The sequence below is a fragment of the Nyctereutes procyonoides genome, unplaced genomic scaffold (genome assembly GCF_905146905.1).
Source record: "Nyctereutes procyonoides isolate TBG_1078 unplaced genomic scaffold, NYPRO_anot_genome, whole genome shotgun sequence".
Classification (NCBI taxonomy): domain Eukaryota; kingdom Metazoa; phylum Chordata; class Mammalia; order Carnivora; family Canidae; genus Nyctereutes; species Nyctereutes procyonoides.
Genome location: NW_026575021.1, coordinates 19,348,420 through 19,367,398, shown reverse-complemented (window position 1 = coordinate 19,367,398; position 18,979 = coordinate 19,348,420). Strand labels below are relative to the sequence as shown.

Below are 18,979 nucleotides of genomic sequence, written 5' to 3'. Positions count from 1 at the left end.
AGCCTGCTTGAGATCCTCTCTCTCTCTCTGCCCCTACCACCACCTCCCCCCACCCCCGACAAAGAAAAACCAAATTTGGATACATACCCCAGAGAAATGAAAGCAGGGACTTAAAGAGATTATCTGTACACTCACATTCACAGCAGCATTATTCACAATAGCGAAAGGTTTTGGAAGCAACCCAAGAGTCCATCCACAGATGAACAGATAAACAAAATGTGGTATACATACAATATTACTTAGCCTTAAAAAGGAAAGGAATTATTGAACATGTTACAACATGGATGAACCTTGAGGACGTGATGCCAAGTGAAATAAGTCACAGAAAGACAAATATTGTATTGTATTTAATGGGTACTGACTTTCAGTTGGGGAATATGAAAAAGTTCTGGGGATGGACTGGATACATTCACAACAATATGAATGCACTTAATACCACAGAACTATTATGTACTCAATAAAGGTTAAGATGGTATATTTTAGGTATATGTATTTTACCATAATAAAAATTCTCATTAACTACAGGAAAAATAGGCACACAAAATTACACTAAATATTTCACAAGAACTGATACATATTTAAGAACACATCTGAATGAGCGCCCAAAAAGGGAGTGTATGGTATGAGAAGAAAGGGGATAAAGCTTGCCCTATATGGAATGATGATATCATGATCTGATTTACAAAAAACAATTTTCAAGAACATATCTAATACATAAACATGTGAAATGCCATTTGTACCAAATCAAGAGCTGGTGTAACTTTCCTTCTGGAAGTTGACCCTACGGAAGTCAAGAACCATAGGTTACTGTCTATTAGAACTAGATTTAGAAATCCTTTCATCTAACCTTCTCATTTTACATTCAAGACCCTTAATACTTCAAAGTAATTTACTTTTCAGAATTATCTGTGATTCCAAGCTGACTTTACAAAGCACAGTGTTTCAAATAGCAAACTACCAGATTCCTCTAAACTAGAAGATATTTTAGATGATGTAAACCTTTAAAGATACTATGAGTAGCCAAAGAAATCAATGTTTAACTTAGCAATAACATTTCACTCAGTTCTATTATGTGTCTTAGAAATAAGTTTCCATGTCTTATCTGACTCTCTAGCACATATTACAGGTCTGGCATTTATTAGGTACTCAAAAATGTAGTGAGTGGACACTCTCAGGTGTTATTCATCTTCTCTGTATCAAACCGCCCTATCTCATCTTATGTGCTATTTAATGTTTCATTCAGACTGTAATACAAAAAAAAAAAAGAAAGAAAGAAAGAAAGAAAGAAAGAAAGAAAGAAAGAAAGAAAGAAAGAAAGAAAAGAAAGCGAAAAAGAGAAAGGAAAAAAAGGAGAGGGAGAAGGTCAAAATGAAGAACATTTTAATGTACTAAAATTGAATAGGGATCCCTGGGTGGCTCAGCAGTTTAGTGCTGCCTTCGGCCCAGGGCATGATCCCGGAGTTCTGGGACCAAGTCCCACATCAGGCTCCCTGCAAGGAGCCTGCTTCTCCCTCTGCCTGTGTCTCTGCCTCTCTCTCTCTCTCTCTCTCTGTGTGACTCTCAAAATCTTTTTTAAAAAATTAAATTAAATATAATATATAATTATAAATATATATTAAAAGGCTGGTTAAATTATGTGTAAATAATGAGAGTAAAAAATAGAGAAAAATGCTAAGACAAAAGTCCACACAACATCAATAAAATAGCTTTCAGTCCACAGACATACTTAAGAACATTTAACTTTTTAGTTCCTTAATAGTTCAATTTCAAAGGCCACAAAAACCAGTAGTTTAGTCTTATATTATGTATTTTATAAAAGGGAAAAGAAATCAACTTTTCTTATTTTAGTTCTTATTTAATTGCAGAAAATACCGCAATCTATTGCTATTCTATTTAGAACTGTGGATATGATTAATGAGATGATCTTTAAAAAGGAATATGTTACGAATGTCATTATGAAAACTGCTGTCTCTCCACTTGCTTAGCCATCAAGTATTTTACAAGGCATTCTTATTATATCATGGTTAAAAACTCAATACCAAGTACAATTTTTCATTTAATGAATAATTTGCGATGGCTTCTATTGCTCTTCAAATAATTTCTATTATTTACCATTTTGTGCATTATGTAATGAGACATATTATGAAATAGTTTTATAGCTCTATGTTCTTTACATCCTTATACAATACGTGACCTTGGATAAAGTCAGAACATAACTTAAAATACTCTTAATATTTAAAATGAAAATAATGCTACACTGAGCTATTTAGATAGTAAAAGAACCATAAACTCTTTGAGACTCAAAGAACTGAGTTTCTTTTTTTTTTTTTATTTTTATTTATGATAGTCACAGAGAGAGAGAGAGGCAGAGACACAGGCAGAGGGAGAAGCAGGCTCCATGCACCGGGAGCCCGACGTGGGATTCCATCCCGGGTCTCCAGGATCGCGCCCTGGGCCAAAGGCAGGTGCCAAACCGCTGCGCCACCCAGGGATCCCAAAGAACTGAGTTTCAAAGGACTGAATGGTATTAGCTATTAAACTTCATTTGAAACTTTAGTGTGATGTCTTTAATTCTAGCTACATTTTCCATCAGATTTAAAAAAGAGATCTTAAGGACTATTAACCCTTGTATCCATCTATGATCAAATAATTCTTAAAGCAGAAATATTTATTTAAATTTTAAAAAAGATTTTATTTATTCATTCATTAGAGACACACAGAGAGAGAGGCAGAGACACAGGCAGAGGGAGAAGCAGGTTCCACGCAGGGAGCCAGAGGGGGGACTCGATCCCAGGACCCCAGGATCACACCCTGGGCTGAAGGCGGAGCTAAACCGCTGAGCCACCTGGGCTGCCCAGAGACAATTATTTAAATAAAGAATAAAATTGGTTTAATTTATCCGTGGAAACTTTATATAGACTAATTTATTCAAGTCCAATTCCTTATTATGTTGGAAAAAAAATTACTGAAACGAAATTCCAGGCTCTCAGAAGACTTTCCACCATATAAGCACTATTTAAGAGACACTGTCACTGATCTTGGAGGGCTTTACAAAGCCACTGCCATCCAGTTCAGGGAGAAAGGAGGTGTGGCAGGCTGGCCACCATAATATGCATAAAGACAAGGTATTTTAAACTGTATTTAATCTGAAGACATATTTTTTAGACATTTAAGAAAAAGAAAAAATAAGTGCAATGAAAACACTATGAATAGTATATCTTATGAGTACTGACTAAACAGAAATACATCTAAAGGAAAAACCTTGGAGCTTTAATTTAAAATATTTGGCTTTCCAGTTTATTCAATAATATGTAAAAGTAGCCAAAGAGTACTATAAAATTACATATAGATCTTAAATATTAAACCTATGAAAAATTTGTCACTATAATTTTTCATAAAGTAATTGACATTATCGTGACTTATTCCTGAATAACCCAGTTGATGGCATAAAGCTAACTAACAAAGGAAAAGAGCCACACTGCTTCATACATAATTTATTAACATTTCCTATAGGATTTATGTTAAAGCGAAGAATTCTAACATCTGTCCTGTGATGCAGAATCAAAGCGTCCGATACATTCCACTGTCAAAACATTCACAGCTTGGTAGTTTTCCTACTTTAAAGAAATGAAGCATGTTTTTCCCTCCTATTCGGGTTGCGATTACGATTACCGACGCAGGGTCCGGCCAGCGGCCCGGAGCCCCCCGCTGCCCCTCCTGCGGCAAGCCCTGTTGCAGGCCGCGCTCCCCTCCCCGGCGCTCCCCCTCCCCAGCGCGGAGTCGGCCCAGCGGGGGCAGGGCAAGGCCGCAGGCGCCCAGGAGGGCCTCGCTGACCAGGCCCAGGCCGGTGCCTCCGGCCGCCCTGCGCGCGCAGGTGCAGGTGCAGGTGCATGGGCGCCCACACCGGCACTGGGGACCAGGGTCTCAGTCCACCCAACGCCGCGCGCGCCCCGGGGTGCCTGCCTCTGCTCCCCTCGCCCCTGCGCGGAGCCTGCCCCTGCTCCCCTCCCCCCGCCCCTACTCGGTGCCTGCCCCTGCTGCCCTCCCCTAGCCCCAGCGCGGTGCCTGCCCTTGCTCCCCTCCCGCCGCCCCTTGCAAGCCGCGGGGCCGCTCGGCCCATCACCGTGGCCAGCAGCTCGTCGCCCCTCCCGGCCACCAGCGCCTCGGCCCTGTGGCCGGGGAGGGAACAGGCCTTTCAGCAGGCTGCAGGCTTTGCTTCTCGCCTTGAATATGCCCCATTCTTTGTTGTCCTCAGCCCGTTTCCTTAGATACTGCTACTGCACTCGGGCAGCAGCATCATGAACACAAGACCTCCCTGTAGCCCCGCAGCAGCCCCTTCCGCAGACTCCCCGACAGTCCTGCCCCTCCCCCCTGCTTCCTCCGGGGCGGGGAGCCCAGGCCAGCCGCGCAGGAAATCCATCCCCGGCGCCGCAGTCGCGGGGGAGGGGAGGGGGAGGAGGGGGAGGGGGAGGAGGTGGAGGGGGAGGTGAGGGAGGGGGAGAGGGGACGAGGGGGAGGAAGGGAGGAGGGGGAGACCCAGGGGGAGGGCGAGGAGGGGGAGGGAGGGGAGGAGGGGGAGGGAGGGGAGGAGGGGGACGGGGACCGGGACCCAGACGGGGAGACGCCCCTGCCTCCCGGCTGCTGTGCGGCCGGGCCGCGGGTGCAGGTGCAGGGTGCGACGGAGCCCCGGCCCCCGCCGCCACCGCCCCAGCACCTACCCCATCTCCCCGGCGCCCCCCGCGGCCCCAGCACCTGCCCGGTCCCCGGACCCCTCCCCCGCGGCCCCAGCACCTGCCCCATCTCCCCATCTCCCCGGCCCCCGCCTGCCGGGCCGGGCCGGGCCGCAGGTGCAGGTGCAGCGGGTGCGAGGGAGCCCCGGCCCCTGCCCCCCACCCTGGCCAGCCAGGCCCCCACCTGCCGCCGCCCCAGCACCTACCCCATCCCCTTGACCCCTGTCCCCCATCTCCCCCGCCCCGGCCCCAGCACCTGCCCCACCTCCCCGCCCCCCATGTCCCCGTCTCCCCAGCCGCAGCACCTGCCCCATCTCTCCGGCCCTCCCCAGCCCCGCGCCCCCCGCCGCCGCAGCACCTACCCCATCTCCGAGCCCCGCAGCACCTCCATTCCGTCTCCACTGACACCCGGGCGGGCTGCGCCAGGACAGCCCAGGTGGGTCACGTGCGCGCGCGGCCGGCCAATCCGCCCGGCGGCACCAGCGCATCACCCCGCCGCCCGCCCGCGGCCCGCCCCGCGCCCCGCCCCCGCGCCCCTGGGGGTGCCCTTCACCTCCCGGCCGGCCCCCTGGCCGCGGACCCGGACCAGCGGGGGGGGGGGGGGTGGGGGTGGGGGGGGTGTCCGCAGGGTGGATAGGCTAGTGCGAGATGCTGGATGCTGGGGGGGGGGGGGTACATTCTATCTCCTGTGCTGAGATTCACGTATGGGCCGCACAGAGGAGAGGAGCCCTATTAGTGCGTTGTGACAAATAGTTATAGATCACAAGTCGCTGACTCAATCTGTTTGAATGAAAAACACAGTGACCACTAAAGCTCTGGTGGCAGCAGACCGGCTGGGGTGCGGATGCGGGAGGAGCCTCTGCTCCCGGCTTAGGGCTTGTGTGCACTTTAGTCATTCCCGGGCGCAGGGCTTCAACTTCCTCTGCAAAATGGGAGAAGCATGGAAGAAAGGGGTTAATACAAAGGACGCGGTGCTGTCATCTGCTACTAACCTGAAACAAATTACTTAATGCGAATTTTGTGTTTCATTTATTTATTTATCAAAATTTTTATTTGAGAAGGGGGGAAAGTGTGGGGAGAGCCCCAGAGGGAGAGGGAGCAGCAAACTCCCCACTGAGCAGAGAGCCCAACGCAGGGCTCCATCCCGGGACCCTGAGCCCAAGGCCAAGGCAGAGGAAGGCAGCCTTAGCTTAACCCACTGAGCCACCAGGGTGCCCCGCTACATTTTATTTAAATCAAACCGAGTGAAGCTTAACTTACTAATTTTTATAAGTTGGAAGGGCAAATTCAAATTGCCAAGAATTTAAAATAGATTTAAATTTTGGTTTAAATGGGAGGAGACCGGTGTCCATGATCTATTTCAAATGTAAAAGGATATTTAACTTCAGGTTTTTAAATGAAATGTTATTTATCATAATCTTTTACTTGTTAAATTAATAACATGAAAAGCAGCAAGCTATCAACAGTATTTTTGAAGCAATTCCATTTTATTAAAAATTATATGAATTAGAAAAGTAATAGACACTGCAAAATGCTCATGGATGTGCATACAACCAGTGCTCATAGTGGTCATCCTTGGAAATTGGGATTTTTAGCGTTTTTCTCTTTTTCCTTTGTGCTTCTGAGTATTTTTTTCTCTTTGTGTCTATCTCATAATGCCTGATATACATAGCAAACACCCTCCAAATATTTGTTGGGTGAACATATGGGCAAACACTGACCACTTGTTACTAGTAACTAGAAAAATTGTATTTTAAAGGTTTAAATATATTTAGAAACAGTTCCCCTTCATATTTGAAAGGAAATGTGCATCAATTTGATTGTATTTCAAATGGCCCTTTCGTCAGGATGACTTAGTTTTACAAAAGGCTTTCAACTGTCCCTTACTGAAAGTGCATGATTCACTGAACAAGACTTAATTATTTATATAGTCACTATTTGTAACAAATTCAGAATAGACAATTCCTCATAAGGCCTATACTTGTGGAAAGAAAAAAATATCCTTCAAATCAAAGAATACACTTTAGAAGCTCCTAAAAATAACTTGAGTATCCTAAGAAACAATTCTATTACTCTTGACTCAGACTATGATTCAAGTTGTTATTCAATAAACTAGGTTGTAGCCAAAATATTTGTCTAAATTTTTACTGTTATGTATTGCACAAGTCAATCAGTGATTCACATGACAAAATTTTCAAGAAGGCTCTGACCATTACATGTCCGTTAACCATAATTCAAATCTAAAAACAAGCCAATCTAAAAACTTCACATTTCACAATATTGCCAACTGAATTATTAAGATTTTCTCCTTAAGGATTCCACAAAATTTGATTTGAATTTTATTTTTAAAATATATTTAGCTATTTTAAAAACAATAATTAAAGACATACACAATCAAAATGTATTGGGCCAAATTTGAACACAAGGAAGATCATTAAAACATTAACTGGTGCTACCACGTTTGTTATGTATCTCAGAACTCCTGCCAACCCTATTTAAATAAAAATGTTAGCATTTACACTACATATATACGTATGCACTAAAAATATTTTCATGATTAACATGAAACACTACAGAAATGAATGTATGTTAAAGCTATTGCAAGACTACACCTAACATGCCTTTCTTTGATTTTATATATCTGTTCATTTATGATCATTGCAACTATTTTCAGTAAATGTAAGTAAATGTTATAATTACAAACACATGGTTCATCTTTAAAAAAAACTTTCTAAACCTTCGGCAGCTTAAAAAATTAATGACTAAATAAATGAATAGAATTTTTAATGTCAAAAAAAAGAATTTTTAAAGTCTTAAATCTTGCATTCCATTTTAACAGACACATTTGGCCTAATTTTAAGGCTTATAATTTCAAAGCCTGACAAGAAGAATATGTGCAACATTATTAACTAGTATATAAAAGAAGTAAAAATTAGTGCTCCTTTCTGTTGTCTTAATTCACTCTTGTGCTTTGTCAACATTTAACTCTTTCTCTTTACTAGATACCTCAGATATATCGAAATAGAACAGATCTATGCCTATGTAGCTATCAACAAGAGCTTTTTTCTTTAAAAATAAAAATTATGTATTGAAAAAGCACATACTAGTATAAATCTATGTTCTCCAGGTGCTAAGCCAAAAAAGCTCAGATTCATTTAGACACCTCAGGTCTTTAGATTTATACTGGGTTGACAGTAAGACAAAAAAGCATAAGAAGAGAAAAAAATGAGACCGATTTCAAAGGCCAAATTGGTTATGAAGACCAGTTCTCCCATCTTTTCTGTATTTTTTCACAGGACATGGGAAGGAGATGAACTGTTGCAATGGCAATGGGACTTTTAGTGATGTATAAACTAAGTGGGAGACAGAATCACACTCTTCTACAAGATAGATTTATCTGTATATTGTGTTACCTCAAGAGGCAAAAATTTCTCAAAATAAAATTTCCTAGCACTAATACTAAAAGCTAACATCGTTTTTCTCCCTCCAATCTTTCTCCTCTCTAATCGGCAAATACCAAAATAGTTTTTTACACTCCGGCTCAAAGAACATTTCACGGCTTTCCACTGCTAACAGTGGCACTGAGACAACTTGGAGTTTAATCATGGAGTGCCCTGAATGGCATATTAATTAGTCTTCCTACACTAAAAGGCTTCCTACATGTATTAAGTTTCCTATGGCTGCCGTAACAAATTACCACAACGTTCATGCCTTAAAACAACAAAATGGGTTATTTCACACTTTTGTGGTTCAGAAGTCCCAGATGAGTCTCACTCTAAGCTAAAATCAAGGTATATCTCTACAGGGCTGCCCACCTTTCTGGAGGCCCTAAAGGAAAATTCTGTTTTCTTGTCCTTTCCAGTTTCCAGAGACTGAATACACTCCTTGGCCCAAGGCCTCCTTCCTCTATCTTCAAAGCTAGCAACAGTGCATCGAGTCTTCACTTTATAGCACTCTGATCTTGCTGCTACTGTCCTCTCTTTCTTTGGCCCTTGCTCTACTTCCCTCTTAGACTTTTAAAAACTCACTTCAAGGACCCTTACACTGGTCCACCTCAACAATCCAGGATAATCTCCCTATTTTCAGGTCACCTCATTAGAGACTTTCTTCCATCTGCAACCTTAAATCCCCTTTGTTACATAATCAAACATATTTACGGGTTCTGGGGATTAAGAAGTGGACACCTTTGGGGAGCCATTATTGTGCCTACCACACTACAGCTTCATCTTCAACTATTTCAGAACTTGCATCCTAATAATAGTACAATCACACTAAATACTTAGCCATTTCTATAACTCACCTTAAATGTAGGGCTTTTGTTTTTATTCTAATATGATACAGTAGAAGGTTCCAGCATATGGAGATGGAAGACTTAGGTTCAAAGTTCTGAATCATTTCTGTAGCTCTATGACTTTGGTAAATCACTTAACCACTCTAAGCTCTGGCTACTTTTTCATCTGTAACATGAGAATAACTGTTTGGCTTATTTTACAGAGCTGTTTAAGGATCAAATGCATAATTCTAAACAAATTTTATAAATTATAAAAGACTTTTTTAAATTAAAGGATTACTCATTGTTCTGTTGGTCCAAACCAACACTCCGTTTAGACATACAATTCCATGAAGTAATCTACCATCCCATCTAGAATCTAGAATCCATTCCCTCTCCTCCACTGGTACTATCTCTTTTGTGGCACAAACACATTTTGTGCCTTGGTGTGCACATCTCCTTTCCCATTCCTGACTATAACAATCTTGAAGAATCACACTTGACTTCATCTTGTGTGTCTCATGGTGTGTATCACAGTATTTTGTGCATTGCAGGTATCCATTAAATATTAGTATAAGGAGTGATTTAAAATTAATCTCCAAAGGGCATCCAATGAAGATACTCTCATGGAAAGTAGAGCAAATGCTGAAAATGAGTATTATTGCAAAATGCAACTTTTTACAGAGGACACAGAATGCTTTAAATAAAAAACACTGGGTCTTGCAGATGGGAAAAATGTGATGCAGCCTTGGGACTAAGATTCTAAAGTTATGTGGCTGCATAGTAGGATCACTTTAGGAGCCTGAAGAATTTAAAACACCATTACATCAGAATCTCTACAAACAAGCCCTAGGCACTAGAATGTGCTATCAGGATTGAGAAGTATGGAGCACTACTTTAGCTTCTGCTGCCAAAGTTCCTACTGTATGATGGGACGGAGGCCATTCTGAAATGCCTTTAAATTAGGGTGTTATATAGCTTGAGGCATCTGCTTACAGGAGAAAAATTTCCTATTAGGTGATATTTAATTAAAATAATATTGTGAGTCAGTGAGGATACATGAAAATAGGTAGTAGTTTCAAAGGTCCTTAAAATGTTTAAAATGCTTATAGAAGGGGTTGGGGGGGAGGGGCTTAGCAGTTTAGCGCCTGCCTTCCGCCCAAAGCATAATCCTGGGGTCCTGGGATCAAGTCCCACATCAGGCTCCCTACATGGAGCCTGCTTCTCCCTCCGCCTGTCTCTGCCTCTGTGTGTGTGTGTGTGTGTGTGTGTGTGTGTCTGTGTATCTCTCATGAATAAATAAATAAAATCTTAAAATAAAATAAAATAAAATGCCTATAGAAGTTCAGTTAAAAGAAATCATCCTATGTACAATTAAGATACATGCCCAAGAGGTAAATCAAAGACAGTACTGTTTACACTAGTGAAATATTAGAAACAACCTCAATGATTGATAACCACTTGGTTAATTATACTTGTGGTACACTTAAAGAGGATTAAAATTATGTCAGATATACAACTGCATAAAAAAGCATAAAATACTTAGGAATAAATTTAACCAAACAGATGAAAGATGTGTACACTGAAAACTGTAAGACACTGATGAAAGAAGTTAAAGAAAACACATAGACATTCCATGATTATAGATTGTTTAAGAATTAATACTGTTAAACTGTCTATACTACTCAAAGCAATCTACAGACTTAACGTAATCTCCATCAAAACCCCAATAGCATTTTACACAGAAACAGAACAAGCCTAGTATTTGTATGAAACCACAAAAGACCCTGAATAGCCAAAGTGATCTTGAGAAAGAACAAAGCTGGAGTTCTTGATTTCACTTTCTGATTTCAAATTGTATTACAAAGCTAGAGTAATAAGAACAATATAGTACTGGCATAAAAACAGATGCATAGGGATGCCTGGCTGGCTCAGTCAGTACAGTATGTGACTCTTGATCTTAGGGTAATGAGTTTGAGCCTCACCCTGGGTGTAGAGATTACTTTACAAAATTCACACACAAAATCAGACATAGTTATCAATGGAACCGAAAACAAAGCCCAGAAATAAGTGGATGCACATATGGTCAAGTTAATTTACAACAAAGGAGCCAAGAATATACAATGGGAAAAGTACAGTCCAGGTGCTGAGGAAACTGGACAGCCATGTGCCAAGAATGCCCTATTTTGCACCATACACAAAAATCAACTCAAAATGGATTAAACAAGACTCAAATTTAAGACCTGAAAGCATAAAACTCCTAGAAGAAAACAGAATGGATAGGATCCCTGACAGTGGTCTAAGCAATGGTTTTTTTAATTTGACACCAAAAGCAAAAACAGACAAGTGGGGCTACATCAAATTAAAAAGCTTCTGCATAGCAAAAGAAACCATCAACAAAATGAAAAGGCAACCTACTGAATGAGAGAAAATATCCGCAAATCATATATATATCCAGTAAAGGGTTAATACCCAACCTAGATAAAGAACTCACAGAACTGAATAGCAAAAAAACACAAACAAAAAATCCAAATAATTGTACTAAAAAATAGGAAGAGAAACTGACATTTTTCCAAAGAAGACATCCAAATGGCCAATATGGGTACATGAAAAAGTGCTCAACATCACTCACCATTCAGGGAAATGTAAATCAAAACCACAATTATCACCTCTCAGCTATTAGAATGACCATTATCAAAAAAGACAAGAGATAGGTATTGGGAGGATGCAGTGAAAAGGCAACCCTTGGGAAGCCTGGGTGGCTCAGTGAGTGGCTGCCTTTGGCTCAGGGTGTGACCCTGGGGTCCTGGCATGGAGTCCCACATCGGGCTCCCTGCATGGAGCCTGCTTCTCCCTCTGCCTGGGTCTCTGCCTCTCTCTGTGTCTCTCATGAATAAATAAATAAAATATTAAAAAAAAAGGCAACCTTTGTGCACCATTGGTATGGATGTAAAATGATAGAGCCATTAAGGAAAACAATATTTTCAAGAAATTAAAAACAGAACTACCATAAGATCCAGCAATCCCATTTCTGCGTATATATCCAAAGGAAATGAAAACAGGATATGGAAGAGATAGCTGTACTCCCATGTTTATTGCAAAATATCATATAATTCATATAATACTGAGTGAAAATGTAGAATACTACATGCTTAATATGATACCAATTAGCTTATTCTTTAAAAAAAAATGATATATATGTGCACAGAGAAGATGAGAAGCTAAACCAAAATATCAAGTTTGTCATCCCTGGGTGTAGGAATACAGAAATTCTAGTTTTTCTGATTTTACAAAATTTCCACAATGTAGCACACATCACAATACATATTATCTATAATTTTCTTTTAAAGTCAAATACTTCTGGGCAGCCCCGGGGCTCAGCGGTTTAGCACCTGCCTTCAGCCCAGGGCGTGATCCTGGAGACCTGGGATCGAGTCCCGCATCAGGCTTCCTGCATGGAGCCTGCTTCTCCCTCTGCCTGGGTCTCTGCCTCTCTGTGTCTCTCATGAATAAATAAATAAAATATTTAAAAAATAAAAATAAAAAATAAAGTTAAATACTTCTAAGGTTGACACAATTTGAAATCACACTTGAAGGAGAGAGCTATGTAACACTCTAATTTAACGGCGTTTCAGAATGGCCTCCCTCCCATCGTACAGTAGGAACTCTGGCAGCAGAAGCTAAAGTAGTGCTCCATACTTCTCAATCCTGGTAGAACATACTAGTGCCTAGGCCTTGTTTTTAAAGATTTCATTTATTTGAAAGAGAGAAAGCACAAGTGGGGGGAGGGGCAGGAGAGGAAGAAGCAGACTCCCCACTGAGCAGGGAGCCCAACGACGCAGGACGCAGGGCTCGCAGGGCTCTACCCAGGACCCTGAGATCATGACCTGAACTGAAGGCAGATTAACCAACTGAGCCACCCAGGCGCCCAGAGGTTTGATTTTTTATTTAGATGTCACACAGAAGTGGTACCATGCAGCAAGTCTTTCTCTGTCTTATTTCACTTAGGATAATGCTTTCAGGGTCCATCCATGTTGCAAATGGCAGGGGTTTTTTTCCCATGGTTGAATAATATTCCATTGTGTGTATGTATACACACACACACCCACACATTGTCTTTATCCGTTGATAAACACTTAGGTTGTTTCCATATCTTGGCTATTATGGGTAATTCTGGGGTCGTTTTGTGGCAGTATGGCAAATACAAGGCAGTGTGCATGGTAGCAGGCACATCAGTAAAGGCAAAAGAAATAAAGAAAAGCCATGAATGACTCAATCATGGCTACTCTGAGTTAATTCTGCTTCATTGCCCTCATAATGACTTAAAAAATGCTAACTATGTACTAGGTTAAATATGCCCTAGTGTTATTCTGGTGAATATGCTACATTACATGGTAAAAAGGACGACACATATAATTAAGGTTATTAATTAGCTGATTTTAAAATAGGGAGCTATAACTGGAATTTTTTAAGAATGGTCCTGGGGTGGGCCCACAAATGAGCCCTCAAAAGCTTCTAAGCAGTCAATGACTTCCTAATGAAATTCAAATAAATTACAAAATCTTTACTTTGGTGTATAAAACTAACCTCTGCTTCCATTTCCACTCTCTTCCCCTACCTCACCCTCTCCTTGCTCTGTGTTATGCTTCTGTATTGCCTTTCCTTCAGCCTTAGAACTCTGCTCCCAAATTTTCAAATGACTGCTCCATCTTATCATTTGTCTCTTGGCATAAAAGTCACATCTTCAAAAAGAGCTTCTATGATTACCTTATGAACATTGGTACTGTCCTTAAACTTTCTACCACAACATGCTATTTTCTCCTCAAATCATTTAGGATCTGAACGGCACTATCTCTGTACCTATGCATTTATTTTTCTGTCTCCCTCATTGCTTGCTAAACTGGAATATAAATTCCATGAGGACAAACATAATGTCTACTACTGGTTTAGATTCTTGTGCACTGCTATTTCCTTTGCACTTAGAACGTGCTTGGTACACAATACACATTCAATACATACTGCTGAATGTATGAATGTAGTTGATATAAAGATGAGTAAGATATCAATTTAGAATCAAGTAGGGGACCTAAACATTTACAACAAAGTTTTAATACAAGGCAACGTGTATAAAAGGATAAGGGATTACATGATTTCTGGCTAAGTGACCAACAAAGATTTCAGAAAATAGGAATAGAACTAGACTCGAAAGGTGTTTAGGAATTTTTCAGGGCTAAGATTTTGATTTTGTCTGTTAGGTTAAAAAATTTAACTTTGCCTTATGGGCGATTAAAAATACAGGCGTTTCAAATAAATTAGGATACACGATTAGAGACGAGCCATAAAAATTAAACTAGTTTCTAGTTCCTACTCAAGAGGATAATCAGAAATTATATGTATATTACTACTAATTTATAGTTAAATTTAATAACCAAAGACTTATTCAATTGCAAAATATAATGGCAGGGAGAAACACTCAACTTTATACTCTACAAGAAACTTAGTTTTCCTTTATTTGGTGTTATTTTAGCAATTTTGACAACACTGTTTATTAATTTTATGTTGCTAATAAAACAACAACAAAAATCCCACAAAGTCATCTTTGGTAGCCATTTTCTATAACTAATACAGTATTAAAATATTTGCACATTAAGAGGGGAATATTTTGTTTTCTAAATCCTTTTTTTAAAAAAAAAGATTTATCTATTATTTTAGAGAGTGACGGGGGGCTGGCAGGGGAAGGCACAGAGGAAGAGGGAGAAAGAGAATCCCAAGCAAATTCCCTACCCAACGTGGAGCCCAACATAAGGCTCAATCCCACAACCCCAAGATTGTGACCTTAGCTGAAACCCAGAGTCAGATGTTCAACCACTGAGCCACCCAGGTGCCCCCTGTTTTCTAAATTCTTAACATATCTTAAGCAGGTAAAGTTCCAGGTTTAGAGTATCCAGTGTTTTAAACTATCCTCTTGGGGGAAAAAATTCTGACCAATTTTCTAAAAACTAACTGTTTAAAACAAGACTTTGTGCTTTCCCTTTTAAAAAAAAGAAAAAAAAAAGTATGTCTTGTTTAATGTTGTTAACTTTGATCTTTACCGAAAATGGAAAAACTGTAAGATTGTTCCCCAAAATACAACGTATAAACCCTATTCATAAAGATACATTTTAATAGTAATAGCCAATGGAATTCAGTTACCAAAACAGCACCAAATGTTTATGGTATCAATGTCAATTCAAGAAAAAGAAGCACACAAAATGAGTTTTTTAAAATAGTCTTTCTCATGGGGCTACTGGCTAGCTCAGTCAGTGAAGCATTTAACTCTTGATCTTGGTAGTCACAAATTCAAGCCTCATGTCAGATGTAGAGATTACTTAAAAATAAAATCTTTAGGGGCGCCTGGCTGATTCAGTTGGTTAAGCATCAGACTCTCGATTTCAGCTCAGGTCATGATCTCTGGGTTGTAAGATTGAGCCCCGCAGCAAGCTTTGTGCTCAGTGGGGGAGTCTGCTTGAGATGCTCTCCCTCTGCCCCTCCCCCTCTGCACTTTCTCTCTCATTCTCTCAAATAGATAAACCTTTTTATTTTTAGATAAATCTTTAAAAATTCTTAAAATAAATAAAAGACTTTCTTCAAGGAAAACATAATTAAAAATTAATATCACTTTAACATTTAAATTATCATAAAATACCTATATTACTCGACGGATCATTTATCAATTTATAGCATACACATTAATGTTAAAAACAAAATTTGGGGACACCTAGCTCAGCGGTTGAGTGTGTGCCTTCAGCTCAGGGCATGACCCTGGGGTCCTTGGATCAAGTCCTGCATCGGGCTCCCTGCATGAAGCCTGCTTCTCCCTCTGCCTGGGTCTCTGCCTCTCTCTCTGTGTCTCTCATGAATAAATAAAATCTCAAAAAAAAAAATCGGTGTACACAACAGAATAAATTACAGCCTAATAGTGGCGCTTACTTTATTACAATCTTAAACCAAATACTTGAGTAAAGATTTTTATTCTCATACCAATATCCTCATATCATTACCTTAGATGAGGAAACAATCACTTTTTCAACAACCTATATACCTATTGCGTTTGGTATTGTCTAATTCTATGTTATTTGCTTCCTTTTTGAAAATATTCCCTTCCTCTTGCTTTTTGCTGAATTTTAAACACATAAAACAAAGTACAGACTATAAAATTATTTCACTTCTGAGCACTTGGGGATAAATATTTGCTATTATAAGCTAAATCATCAAAACATGTTAAGTAAAATGAAAAAAAGATCTACCTAGCATTATTGGACTATATCAATCAAACTTCTGGTCACCTAGAGTGCCCCTAACAGCACCTAACATACCGATTCATTTTAAGATTTAGGATAATGAGTTATCTAATAAAAGAATTCAAAATGAATACTTAATATTATGTTTTAAGAGAGAAGTGAGAAAGGAAAGCCAAGGCAAATGAAAAAAATGTAATTCCCTCTTTCAATATAATGATTTCAAAACTAGAACTTCACATTTACTTTGTGAGTCTTTCTAAACTTACTTTGCCAAGTCATCCAAGATTGGGTAGAATTATTTGAGGTGTCATAGCTTTTATTGAAATAAAAAAACTTAAGAACTGGACTAAATTTCACTTCACATTCCACTACCTTTCTCAGTATACATCATTAATCATAAACATCTTTTTTTTAAAAAAAAACATTTTATTGGGCAGCCCCGGTGGCTCAGCGGTTTAGCGCCACCTTCGGCTCAGGGCCTGATCCTGGAGACGCGGGATGGAGTCCCAGGTCGGGCTCCCGGCATGAAGCCTGCTTCTCCCTCTGCCTGGGTCTCTCTCTGCCTCTCTCTCTTTCCCTTTCTCTCTCTCTCTGCCTCTGTGTGTGTGTGTATGTGTGTGTGTGTGTGTGTGTGTGAGTGTGTCTCTATGAATAAATAAAATCTTTAACAAAACAAAACAAACATTTTATTTATTTATTTGACAGAGTGAGCAAGTTGGAGCACAAGCAGGGGGAGGGGCAGAAGGAGGGGGAGAAGCAGATTCTGTCGCTAAGCAGAGAGCCCAATGCCATGGGACTTGACCCCAGGACCCCAGGATCCTGACCTGAGCTGAAAGCAGACACTTAACCCACTGAGCCACCCAGGCGTCCCAATCAATAAGCATTTTGGTCCCAAACCAGCCTGTACCTAACACAATATAGACAAGGCATTTTCTTAATCTTTCCCAAAGAAGGTCTGCAATTTAATTCAAACAGTTGGATCTGCTCATTAAAACACTTTAGACTTTCATAAAAAGGAGATCTTTTTGATATTCATTCTTTTACAACAGAGAATGCAAAATTCTTTACAAAAAAAAAAAGTCTCCTATGCAGTGATAAGGTATTTGGGCTGGATTTATCAACCATTTATTTTATGCCAACAGTCTATATAAAATATCATTTGCCTGGAAGCTTGGAGGATTGATTCTCACCCTGTTCCCACTTCTTTTGAAATAGTTTTTTTTTTTTTTTTTTTTTTGGTCTCATACTACTCTAGTATTGAGAACACTATGCTGCTTGAAATGTTTTAAAAACTACTCAAGGAACTTAAGAGTGGTTTCCTCTGGGGAAGAGAATTGAGTGGTGCTTTAATTTTTACTGCTTAAACTTTTTTTTTTCTTTTAAGTAAGTGCTACGAATAATGTGGGGCTTGAACTCACAACCCCAAGATGAAGGCTTCCATGTTCTACCAACTGAGCCAGCCTAGCACCCCCTTTACTATTTACATTTTTAATAGTGATCTGTACTACTTTTACATTAACAAACAAAAAAACTCTAAGCTATACCTAACAAAAAATAATCCAGGGACGCCGGGGTGGCTCAGTGGTTGAGCGTCTGCCTTTGGCTCAGGGTGTGATCCTGGGGTCCTGGGATCGAGTCCCACATTGGGCTCCTCTGCCTGTGTCTCTCATGAAAAAATAATTTATGTATTTTTAAATCTTTTTTAAAAAAATCCATAACTGTTAGCTTTTACAAAGACCCTCTAAGATTAGCCTTTTCCACCTTTCATGGTGTTCAACTGATGACAAAAGTTCAAGCTCATTAGCAACACATGTAAGGTCCTTTACGATCTGAGCCCTTCATACCTCTCCAGGCCATCCAACTACTCTAGCTATACTCCAACCAACTCGACTCCTCTGCACCCACCACCAACTCATACTATTTTATCTCCTGGAAGATTTTCACCCCCACTTTTTCACTTACCTAATGCTAATCCATTTTTAAGATTCCATGTTGTTTTCTCACCTAGTCCCAATATCCGTATGATGCTGAACCTCAAATTTGTATCTCCATCCCAATCCTCTCCTCTGAATATCCAACTATCTCATATGTCATTTGATGTCCAAGACATTTAAACTAAACAGACACTTGATTTACAAATCTCCCTGCCTCTAGCCTGCCACACTTAAATCCTCAAGTTCTCACTCCTCTAAAGACTCTCAAACATTACACATGGGTAATTTTTTTTGTCTTATCTTACAGTGGCAGCCTTACTCTTCCATACCATTCCAGCAGCATAAATATGCCAACACCTTACATTTCTGCAGATTATAATCAGAATTGATTATTTTGTAAGTGAAAGATGCCCTACATCCACTCCAATTTCCAGATGACACCTGGATTCAAGGGCTAGATTAAAGTAATAACATCTGTAGATGACATAGCAAAGATTTCAGTAATATGTTAAAGCTAAAGCACATATCCTACAATTTCTAAGAGGAAGCTAGTGTTAGTATCTTTAGATAGTCCCCATTTACACGATTTTTCTTCTCATCAGACAACAAACATGATAAAAAAAAATTATTGCAACAAGCTTGTCAATCAAACATGAATTTTCCTGAGCAGCACATAAATAAAAGGGATAGAGTGTCCTGAAAGCCTTAGGCTTTTCTGCATGATTCTACCTTGAGATTACCACAAACATCAAATGTAAGAGTGCT

At 40.1% G+C, this 18,979-nt stretch overlaps 1 protein-coding gene across 6 annotated transcripts in view; it reads right to left on the bottom strand.

Moving 5' to 3' along the window:
• The window catches only part of APC (APC regulator of WNT signaling pathway), a 123,087-nt gene that overhangs the window by 83,114 nt on the left and 20,994 nt on the right, over positions 1 to 18,979 (bottom strand). Inside the window, exon 1 of one of the 6 annotated variants that reach the window (XM_055340111.1) lies at positions 5,093 to 5,186. The exons of the other annotated variants lie outside the window; for them this stretch is intronic. The gene's annotated coding sequence lies outside the window, so the exon portion shown is untranslated. Of the gene's footprint in view, positions 1 to 5,092; positions 5,187 to 18,979 lie in introns of those variants that run through there. 6 annotated transcript variants of the gene reach the window in all.